Source organism: Pithys albifrons, chromosome 5 (genome assembly GCF_047495875.1).
Source record: "Pithys albifrons albifrons isolate INPA30051 chromosome 5, PitAlb_v1, whole genome shotgun sequence".
In the NCBI taxonomy this organism is placed as follows: domain Eukaryota; kingdom Metazoa; phylum Chordata; class Aves; order Passeriformes; family Thamnophilidae; genus Pithys; species Pithys albifrons.
Genome location: NC_092462.1, coordinates 641,991 through 653,920, shown reverse-complemented (window position 1 = coordinate 653,920; position 11,930 = coordinate 641,991). Strand labels below are relative to the sequence as shown.

Here is an 11,930-nt window from a genome sequence, read left to right as displayed (position 1 = left end):
GGGATCACTGGGATCACTGGGATCTGTGAGCTGGCACAGCGGGCACTGGGATCACTGGGATCTGTGAGCCGGCATAGCAGGCACTGGGATCACTGGGATCTGTGAGCTGGCACAGCGGGCACTGGGATCACTGGGATCTGTGAGCTGGCACAGTGGGCACTGGGATCACTGGGATCTGTGAGCTGGCACAGCGGGGACTGGGATCGCTGGGATCTGTGAGCTGGCACAGCGGGGACTGGGATCGCTGGGATCTGTGAGCTGGCACAGCGGGGACTGGGATCGCTGGGATCTGTGAGCTGGCACAGCGGGCACTGGGATCACTGGGATCTGTGAGCTGGCACAGCGGGGACTGGGATCGCTGGGATCTGTGAGCTGGCACAGCGGGGACTGGGATCGCTGGGATCTGTGAGCTGGCACAGCGGGGACTGGGATCGCTGGGATCTGTGAGCTGGCACAGCGGGCACTGGGATCACTGGGATCTGTGAGCTGGCACAGCGGGGACTGGGATCGCTGGGATCTGTGAGCTGGCACAGCGGGGACTGGGATCGCTGGGATCTGTGAGCTGGCACAGCGGGGACTGGGATCGCTGGGATCACTGGGGTCTGTGAGCTGGCACAGCAGGCACTGGGATCACTGGGATCACTGGGATCTGTGAGCTGGCACAGCGGGCACTGGGATCACTGGGATCACTGAGATCTGTGAGCTGGCACAGCGGGCACTGGGATCACTGGGATCACTGGGATCTGTGAACCAGGCCACATTTGGGTTACATATTTTGGGCAGTTTGGGTGCCTTTAGCTCAAGGAAATGCTTTGGTTTAAATTATGTGACATCTCTCAGTATTCCACATTGAATGCCATACCCCAGTTTGGCTACAAATTGTCACCAAAGTGAATGGACAGAAAGAAGAACAAGAATTCTGATGTTCTGAGCAAAATTAATACTCTGTGTGATACCAGTTTTAATCATCTGCACCCAGTGGAATATGGAACAGCTGAGCAAACCCAAGATCTCTGTACCCAAAGGGACAGAGCAGAGGCTGAGCCAGGGGAAAGGCTCACAATTTAAATGTGAAATCATACCTGTGCTGGGAGTGTCAGGAGCCTCCAGATTTCCTCTTTTTGCTGGACTGTAGAAGAAAAAAGAGCTTCCCTGAGAAGTGTCAGCTCCCCCAGCAGGGACTCAGCATAAGCAGGTCATGGCCTGCAGCTGGTGGGGCCACACAGGTGGCACAGCACAGGGAGCAGGGCCCTGGGGCACAGACATCAGGGGCCAAAAAGGAATATTTTATGAGCAGGCCCCCAGAGGGCAATGCTGGCAGCACAGACTTGGCTTTGAACCCAGTCTCTTTCTCAGCTCCTCCTTTGACATGTAAACTGAAATGAATTCTTGCTGCAAAAAAACACATTCCCCACTTTTTGTCTTTACAGACTTGCTACAAACAATACAAATGTGGGAATAGGTCAAAATAAGGCTCCCTGTATTCCTCCAAACTGACTGGAAAAAGTAACAAGAATTGGACACAGTCTGACCAAAATTCAGGAATGACAAAGGAATGATAGAGCTGTTGGCTGTGTTGTTAATACTAAAATATGACTGTCACTGCTCAGTGACAATATAAGACTGGAAGGACCAGAGCAGAGCAAGGGCAGCAGAGCCTGCAAATGCAGAGTGATGCTCAGCAGAATCACACCCTGCAATGAAATGAAGCTGCTCAGGGAGGCACCTCTTGCCCCTTGGGGATCCTTTGGGCACGAGCCAGGCTGTGGTTCCACTTTCCATTCAGAAACACTGAATGAACCACTGACCAAGGGAGTGCCAGCAGCCACAGCGTTCCCTGCCTGGGGCTCCAGCCCTGCCTGGGCTTTGCTGCCAACCTGTGTGCCAGGCACAGACACTGAGGCACTGGGCTGGCACTGAACCATCATCTGGGCATCGCTTGTTCCTCCTGGCACTCACACCTCACCCACACATCTGGAGGATTAAGTCTGATCTATAGCCCCTCTCAGTTGTCCCAGCTGCTCTGAAATCAGTGGATGTTCTGGCAATTGCCACCTCTCAGGCCCTGCCCTGTGTGTTTAATAAAAGCCACTGCTGTTTGGTTACAGGCAAGCTCAGCAGAGGCTGCTCCTTTCAGCAAGTCATTTTTTGCTCTTTCAAACTCTTTGTGAAGTTCAGTGGCAAAAGCCATTTTTCTTGCAATAAAGATCAAAAATGTGTCTTTAGCAGAAAGAGACAGTTCTGTGGATTGCAGTGAATTGAATTTTGAAGTGCTTTGAGGGGGGTTTGAAGAGGACAAGTAGGGAGGTCCCTGTTCCAGTGTCATCAGAAGGCTGGAATTACAGGGGAGAGACCTGGGGACAGTCAGAGATCACTAAAGCTCCACCTAAAACCAACAGAACATCAATCCAAACACTCCAAACATTTCAGACAGTCTACAAGTGTGACCCAAGGAGATACCAGTATTACATGTGCCCATTTCTGAGAGGACTTGCTGCTATTTATCATATTTAGGACAAGGTTTGGTGGTGGCCTTGGCAGTGCTGGGTTAATAGTTGCACTTTATAACCTTAAAGGTCTTTTCTAACCTAAGTGTTTCTATGATTCCATGTTTCTAAGCACAGAACTGCAGGAATTGTGGTTTTCCACTTCCCACTGTGCTGTGAAGATGAATCCATTAGAAATACAAGTGCAGACACTGCAGTGATAGATGTGGGAGCTCCAAGAAAATCTGGACAACACAGAAACACTCAGTTCCCCCACCCAAAGCAAGCAACAAAAGCAAGAAGGAAAACCACCCAAAACTCTACAAAACCTGACAAACAACCCCCCCCAAAGCCATGGTTATAAAACCAAAATGTCACTTTCCAGACATGGGGGTTCAGCACCTGCTCAGCCACCTGGCAAACCCCTGCCCCACCTTCAGTGTTCCTTAGGGCTCTGAAGGACCCATCACTCCAAGTACAGAATGGACACTGGACAGAAAAGTCCTACAAGTCTTCCCCCAAAGTCCTCTCCTGTCTCTCCCCTTGGTCACATTAGTTTCCCAGTCCAACAGAGAATTTATCACCCCTTCAAAACACTTGTGCAGTTTGACATGGAACACGGCCCTGTGTGTAACACCATTTACATTTTCATAATTTTTTCCTACACTCTTCAGTCATTCCCACTTGACAGATACACATCCTCAAAAAGTTGTGTTTAGACTTCATTTTTATCCCCTAAGAACACAGGAGAGCTGGTGGATGCAGCTTATCCTAATGCAGCAAGAAAGAAGAGACTGAGTTTTATACCCTGCCCACATTTATCCAGCTGGAAACCCACCAGTCCACATTGCTGGACATCCAGACAGCAACAAGAAAAAGCATTTGCTGGGAGTCAGAGTTTTTGCAAGGAATGTGTGGTGAGCCCACTCAAAGGACACGACTACAAATGAGGCATCTGGTAACAATGTCAGTGTGTAACAACGAGACAAGTCAGCCTGTTCCTGGGCCATTACTTCCTGCAACTCCAATGGCTTTATTCCCTCACAAAGCCCTTTCTTCATTAGGTGCTTCAGAAACAATACATAGTTCTATAAAGGGTGGCATCAGAGGAGCAGAGATCAGAAAACAGGGTTATTATGGGCTGTGTTTCCCACAGAGGATCTCCCAGTCCCTTGTGTTGCACAAGCTGTGCAAGGCCATGTCTGGCTGAGGAATTAAACAGGAACTCAGCAGAGCCACAGAAAACTTTCCCCAGCTTTGCAGAGATCTATCTCGAGCCTAGCAAGCCTCTGCAATGAGTTTCCTCCTTTCCTGCCTGCCAATACATTGCTCAGGGCTTGACTTTAGAAGGCCAAAGAAATCCTCAGCTCATTGCAGAGTTCCTGGATGTGAGGCCTTGCAAATGGTGCTGGTTCCCAACCACACAGTGGTGCTGGCACCACTGGCATCAGTGACTTGGCAAAAAACTCCCAGAAACATCTGGTCCTGCTGGGTCTGGAAGTGCCACACAGAAAACATACAGAACTTTCACCTTTAAAGTCTCCTTTTCACTGAGCACAAACAACTCTGCATTAGCCAGAAAGGGAGTAAGAACTTGCTCAAGTCTGTCTATGTTTGCTGTTGCTGTAGTATGAGATAGGACAATGTTTACTCACCAGGAGGAGCTCAGGGCACTGACCAGGGCTTTCCCAACTCCCTTCTCCAGAACACCTGCTACTCTTCACTCAAACCCCTGCAGGAGCACAATGCAAGCTGAGGCACTTACTCCTTAGGAAATAAAACAAGTAAAACTCAAAGAAAAGAAAATCCAAACAAGCTAAAAAGCATTAGTCTCTCACTTTCCACCCTCCTCTTAGCTCAAAGATTTTACCCTGCCCCACAACTTCCCTTCTCTAGCCTTCTTCCAGGTGGATTTTCTCAGGCATCACTTGCTTCTCTCCCTCCCAGCTGGAGCTGATAGATGATCAAAAAGAAGCTGCTGATCCCAGCACCACCATATCACACAGCCCCTTTCCCTAAAAGCCATGGCTCCCTCTTCTGTATTCCCTGTAATTGCTGCCAGAAGGGCAGGGGCATCCTTGGGCTTTCTGAGACACCCTCAAATGATGGAGAGGTGCTTGGCAGTGGCACTTTGTTCCTGCTGGCTGTGGTGCTTCCTTCTCCCTGCAGCCCACCCTGTGTTCTCCCCCTCCTTCCAGCCTGGGCTCCTCTTCCTTCAGTGGGAATGGCACTGGTCTCTGTCACCTGCTCACTGCCACAGGCTGCACTTTGACCTCCACCAGCAATGAAGTGCCTTGAAACTCCCCAAGAGAAAAGGAAACATTTGAAACTTAAATTATTTTGCAATCATTAACTGGGCATTCTCTGCCCATGTCTTTGTCATAATGCAGTATGAAAACAAATATTTTACTTTGTCTGGCTTCAAATCCTGAGACATATCTGTCTATCCCTCCCTCCCTCCCTCCCTCCATCCATCCATCCATCCATCCATCCATCCATCCATCCATCCATCCATCCATATCTCCCTCCATCCATCCATCCATCCATCCATCCATCCCTCCCTCCACCCACCCATCCCTTTGTACATATACACTCACACAAATCTCAGGATCTTTGTCTTTTCTATGAATATGGCCAGAGATCCCTTCAATTACTGCTTTTACTTCTAATGTTTTCCATCCCCACCTGCCTCCTTTCCACACAGGCAGAATAATTTAAGGGCTTTTAGGGCCAAGTGACCAAATTGCAGCTTACACAGAGGGCAGAGTCCAGCAGGACCTGCTCCTCAAACACTGGGCTCAGTGTCCCTCCAAACTGCAAAATTCCCCTCTAGCACATGGACACTCTCTGCCCATTGTCCCTCCTGAAGGGAACTACCAGTGCCAGCATGTGGCACTCCAGCCCTGCCAACCCCTCAGCAGGGCCCAGGGCAGCTGACAGGACAACCTTCCCCCAGAGCTGTGCTCTGCCCAAACTGCCCTGGGGTGTGCCCGTGGCTGCCAGGGAGCTGGGCCTCCATCTGCAGGGACACTCAGCCTTGCCCAGGGGGCTGCACAACCTTCAGCAGTGTCTCCTTCTCCTCTGGACATCTCTGGTTACAGACACAGCAACCCGTGACCCTCTGCCCGCATTGATTCATCTGCAGCTGGGAGGGTTTGAGACAGTCATTCCAACAATGCCAGTTCCCCACCCTCTTCCCCCAGCTCCTTATGCTGGTGTGACCCCACCTGGCCTGGCACGTCCCTTGGGGTGTCCCAGCTGTGTCCCCTCCCAGCTCCCTGTGCACCCTCGCTGGGGGTGAGAGCCCAGAGCACCCAGGGCACTGTTTGGGAGACTCACCCTCACAGCACCTCGGGGGAAAAGTGGGTTTTGTTCATTAAAATCATGTATTTTTCACATTCTTGCTTTACTATTGAATAGAACATCATAAAAACACTCTCTAGTCCTACACCACTTAGGTCAAAAGGATTTTTGATTGTTATTAATTAGTTTCTCAACAAACAAGTATAAAAGAAGTTTCTTGGTCTCATGAGCAATTATATGAGACTATTCACTAATTTGAATCTGTAGGCAAAAATTCTAAATCTGTAATGGAAATGGTAGGACCATAATTTACAATTGCAGTAATTCCACTATTTTATAGATAATACTTATAATAGTCAGGAATTTCTCTCCAGAAATGTCAGGATGAGAACAAACCTTCTTTTATTTAGTTCCAATAAGAACTTCATTTTCAAAATTTACAAGAAAACTAAAGGCCAAGCTGTAATGTCCTGCAGACCAGTGTGCCATTGAGACCCTGTGGAGCTTTCTGAGTGGAGTCTCTGGCTCAGTGGGGTGTGATTTCTGCCCCACGCTGGAGGAACTGGAGTGTCCTGGCTGCAGACTCCACATGGAAAAGCTCCTGGATCTCCAGGGAAGGCTGGCACAGGGTTCCCAAGGCAGCATCATGTCCTTCCACCGAGAGATTCCCCAGGAGCACCTCCCCCTGCTGAGAGCCCAGAGTTTGCCTCTTCAGGGAATAAACCCAAAATAATCATTTTTTTAAATTATAAGCATCCTTTACCAAGCCATGACAGTTTCTGTAAGTATTTGTGACCCTTACTCTGTGGTTTTGTTCCAATTCCCACACTCCTGAGTTTGCTGCTCGTGTCTCCAAGCAGACAGAGGAGGGGGATCTGTGGAGTGACACACACTGAGCTGCTCCAGCAGTGACATCTCTGATATTTTGGATGCCCCAGACTGGAAAAGGCTGAATCTGTTACCTCAGAGATTAATTGTTTTAATTGATGTATGCACTTTATTGGCATTTTTACATTTATTTTATTTAAATCACAAATTAAATATAATAACACTCATATTGCCTTCCAAATACTCTCTGGCCAAGGTATGGAAAAATTCAGAGAGTTGGAGGTCAGGGTTTTAGTTCTCCTTCCTTCCAGCTTGTGTAGCTGTTTATCCTTGGACTCCACGGGTGGAAAATCCTTCCACAATGGCAAAGTGGCAATGCAGAGCAAAAGGAGGTTTATATTCCTGCTGCTCCATCCCCTTGGACTGCTCCAGGGAAACAGTTTCTTGTGGCAAAATGTGGATTTATTAAATGCAGAATGTTTCACCAGAATATGATTCAAACCAAACTATGTTCTGTCAGCTCATCTGCCCTGGCAGACTAAAGGAAAAGTGGGCAGTTTGCAGAATATTAAAAAAATATTCCAAAGATCATAATTAAATGTAGGTTTGGAATTGCTGATCCTCCAGAAATTAAAAACTGCAAATAATTCACACCCTACTGAGACTTCTTTAATATGAGAATATCCCAGGAAATGATATTTCAGGTTTTTACTGCCTTTTCATTTCATGTAAAAGCCAGAATTATTAATGCAGCTTTTACATTACATATTAAATCCCAAACACAAACACTGAGGTGATGTCTAAGAATTGTCTTAATATTCTATCTGAATTTAATTCAGAATGAATTAAAGCCACAGGCTTCAAGGACCTGGATGTTTTCAGCCCAGAAGATCAGCCCCTCAAGTACAGGCAGGATAAAGGGTGTTGGACTCCACAGTTCCAGCATCCTCCCTCCTCTAACATTAACCCAAAGGCACCTTCTGAGCTCTCAGGGGTTCATTAACCAGCCAGTCAGGAGCAGGCAGGACATTTGGAACAAGCTGAACCCTTCCTGGGCCAGCTGCACCCTCTGTGCTGCACTGACTGCAGGGACACTCCTTACACTTTCCTGCTTTAGGACAGAGTGACAAAACAGCAGCAGAAGTAGATCTGATAAACTGGGTATTCCCCTCAGAAAGGAAAAATAGATTTCTCTGTTTGCAATAAACATACTCCACACTAGTGCAAATCATCATCACCTTTTTCTTGCTTCCAATAGCTCCACAGATGCCCTCAGACCTCACACAAAGGCAGCCAGCTCGGGGGAAATGCTGAACAGACCCCATTAACAACTCTGTAATGACAAATACACCTGCAGACGGAGCTGGCAGAGTGCAGCCCCATCCCAGAGCTGCCTTAGGGGTTTCTGTGGCACTGCAGCTGAGCAGAGCACTGCACAGAACGAACACACAGGCAAGAGCAGCCCCATCCCAGAGCTGCCTTAGGGGTTTCTGTGGCACTGCAGCTGAGCAGAGCACTGCACAGAACGAACACACAGGCAAGAGCAGCCCCATCCCAGAGCTGCCTTAGGGGTTTCTGTGGCACTGCAGCTGAGCAGAGCACTGCACAGACACGAACACACAGGCAAGAGCAGCCCCATCCCAGAGCTGCCTTAGGGGTTTCTGTGGCACTGCAGCTGAGCAGAGCACTGCACAGACACGAACACACAGGCAAGAGCAGCCCCATCCCAGAGCTGCCTTAGGGGTTTCTGTGGCACTGCAGCTGAGCAGAGCACTGCACAGACACGAACACACAGGCAAGAGCAGCCCCACCTCTCAGGAGGGCAGCGCAAGGGCCAGGCCTGCTGTGCCCAGTGCCCTGCACAGCACTGGCAGTGCCACCGTCTGTGAGCCCGCAGTGCCGCTCCGTGCCCAGCAGGAGGTGCTGCCGCTCCGTGTATGTGCCCGCAATCCCTGTTGGCGTTCCCAGAGCTGATCCCGCAGAGCCGCTCCCTCCCCACCAGGTGGTGCTGCCGCCCCACTGGCGCTCCATCCTGCGCACGCGCAGTGGGTGACCGCTTCCCAGAACCTCAGCACACACCAGTGTCCCCAGCACACACCAGTGCCCCCAGCACACACCAGTGTCCCCAGGCTGTACCAGTGTCCCCAGGCTGTACCAGTGTCCCCAGCACACACCAGTGTCCCCAGGCTATACCAGTGTCCCCAGGCTGTACCAGTGTCCCCAGGCTGTACCAGTGTCCCCCAGCACAGACAGGTGCCCCCAGCACAGACCGGTGCCCCCAGGCCATACCACTGCCCCCAACACACACCAGTGCCCCCAGGCTGTACCAGTGCCCCCAGCACACACCATTGCCCCCAACACACACCAGTGTCCCCAGGCTGTACCAGGGTCCCCAGGCTGTACCAGTGCCCCCAGCACACACCAGTGTCCCCCAGCACACACCAGTGTACCCAGCACACACCAGTGGCCCCAGGCCGTACCAGTGTCCCCAGCACACACCAGGGTCTCCAGGCTATACCAGTGCCCCCCAGCACACACCAGTGCCCCCAGCACACACCAGTGCCCCCCAGCACACACCAGTGCCCCCAGCACACACCAGTGCCCCCCAGCCCACACCAGTGCCCCCAGCACACACCAGTGTCCCCAGCACACACCAGTGTCCCCAGGCCATACCAGTGCCCCCAGCACACACCAGTGTCCCCCAGCACACACCAGTGTCCACAGGCCTTACCAGTGTCCCCAGCACACACCAGGGTCTCCAGGCTATACCAGTGCCCCCAGCACACACCAGTGTCCCCAGACTGTACCAGTGCTCCCAGCCCACACCAGTGTCCCCAGCCCACACCAGTGCTCCCAGCCTCAGAGAGAGGGCTGTCCCTGTATCAGGGGCAGGGCTGCAGTGGGCACCAGGACAGAGGGGAAGGCAGGACCCCCCCGGCACCGAGGAGACGTGGGAAGCGAGGCCCTGGCAGGCAACAGTTCTGAGCTGGGCACCCCCTTCCTCCTAGAGCATCCACGTGTCTCTGGGAAAAAGCCCAAGCAGAACTACTGGAAGCAACGTGTTCCTCCAGCAGACAAGGAGGGGTGGCACCCACCCCTAAATGGGGAGCAGCTGGGAAGTCTGGCTGTGTGGGCTGTAACTCCTGGGTCCCGGGAAGGGGCTGGGTGCGTCCCGGGAAGGGGCTGGGTGCACCCCGGGAAGGGGCTGGGTGCATCCCGGGAAGGAGCTGGGCGCATCCCGGCAGTGCTGCTGTCACCAGGCTGGGTGCACCCCGGGAAGGGGCTGGGTGCACCCCGGGAAGGGGCTGGGTGCACCCCGGGAAGGGGCTGGGTGCATCCCGGCAGTGCTGCTGTCACCAGGCTGGGGGTCCCAGCGTGGCTGGGCTGGGACACAGCCCCGGGCTGTGCACACCACGAGTGCCCCTTCAGCCCACACAGCTGCCCTCGGGGCACTGCAGCAGCGGGCATGGGGACCTCAGAGCCACAGGGAAAAGGTGTCTCCTTTACCTCTGGGAATGACTGTCCCTCTGCCCTGTGCAGCTCCAGGAAGGTCCCCAGCCACTCGCCAGCTGCCCCAGCACCAGGGGGTCTGATGGGCACAGCTTCCCAGCCAGCACAGCAGAAATGGACCCAGCGTGGCCTGTGCCGAGGGCACCTCCAGAGCCTGGAGAGCAAGAAGGAACAGGAGAGACCCCATCAAAATTCTGGCCCTTCACAAGGAGAGGAAACAGCCCTGCAATTGAGGGGCAGCCCGTTAGCCCTGGTGAGTGCACCCGCTTTCATTCCAGCTGTGCACAGAGGCCTCCAGCTATTCCCTGGAGCTGAGACCCTGGATGTCTCACCCTGGCTCAGCCCCAGCTCCCAGCTGGAAGCAGGGCCCATGTCAGGGAGGACCTGCCCTTCCCTGCCACGGGCCCAGTGAGGGTCACGAGGGCTGTGCCAGGGCTGACACAGCAGCCTCCCCACTGCGCGCCACTGGGCACCACGAGGCTGAAACACACCCTTGGGGCTTAGGGTGCTTAGGGATATTCTGAACTGGCTGACAAGAAGCTGCTGTTGATGTGAAAACACTTGACTGTGAGACTGGGCAGAGTGACCTGAACCCAGGGTGCGTTTATTGCCTTGCCAAGGGGTGGCTGCACCCAGTCACAGGAAATCTCTGTTTCTCTGCCCGTCCTCGGAGACAGGTGGCCCATAAAATCTCTGTCAGCCAGAAAGCACAGGCTGGAGGGGGCTGGCAGGGCCCTGTGGCCGTGTGTGGGGCCTGACACCCACATCCCACAGCCCTGCACAGCAGTGTTTCAGTGCCAAGGCAAAAGCTGGGGATCAGGGACAGCTGGAGCACATGGCAGCTTTGGGGATCTCTGACATGGATCTCTGGGCACTCAGGGACTGCCTGCTGGGCAAAGGAGCTTCTCTGCAGACCATGTAACCAACAGGTCTCAGGTAAGAAGCCAGAACTGCCGCAGGATTGTAGGAGAATTTGGGTCTCTAGTCCCACTCCCTACTCAGGCCATGGTCACCCATGGGATCAGACTGGGCTGCTTAGGGATGTATCCAGTCAGATTTTGAAAATTCCCTAGGCCAGGGATACCACAGGCTCCCCAAGCAACCATTGCAGCGACTGGCTGTCCTCTCCTATGCAGTTGGAGGCAGCAGCTTGGCTGGCAGGAGCAGACAGTCCCTGCTGTGCAATTCCCAGCAGCCCAGACACCCTCCAGCAGGGCTGCTACAGGTACCTGGGCAGCTCATTTATCCAGCTGGGGGGGTTCAGGAGCTGCCCTTTCCCTGTCACTGCCAAGTCCTTCTGTAAATGGTGCAGGTGAGGAGCCAGGAGTGCCCCTGAGGTACCCCCAGCCACGTTTCTGAGCAGCTGAAGAAGGGGGGGGTCAAACACACCAAGCTGTGCTGCCTTTCTCTCACTGCCTTTTCCCCAACTTCACATTGCAGAGAGAAGAACTGCACCTTCCCAGGGAGTGGGGCAATGAGGGGTGAGAGAGGGAGAAAGGAAACCCCTCGTGTCTGCAGGCCTGTGACTAATTGTGTGGGGATGGAAGGTAACTCTGGTACCAACTCCACCTCCTAGTTCTTGCCACAGATGGATCTAAGGCACTTGTCAGGTAAATATCTGCTCTTTTCATGAGCATCAGAATTGTGTTCAGTGTCCTCATTCTAGCCCATTAATCCCTGTATGTGTTAAGTCAGCCTACTTGTCATGTTTCTTCTAATGAGGAATTAGCATTAGTGTCAAAACTTGTTAATGCAATACAGAAATTATCCTGGGAATCTCCCTGTTCCAAGCTCAGTCTGGGT

The 11,930-nt window shown here is 52.5% G+C and overlaps 1 long non-coding RNA gene across 1 annotated transcript; it reads right to left on the bottom strand.

The window, feature by feature from the left end:
- Positions 1–1,114: 1,114 nt before the first annotated feature.
- LOC139671977 (uncharacterized) lies at positions 1,115–10,174 on the bottom strand. The gene is made up of 3 exons (XR_011697831.1): positions 10,125–10,174; positions 4,142–4,218; positions 1,115–1,129 (listed from the first exon to the last, which is right to left on the bottom strand). It is a non-coding gene; the product is annotated as an uncharacterized lncRNA (long non-coding RNA).
- Positions 10,175–11,930: the final 1,756 nt, after the last annotated feature.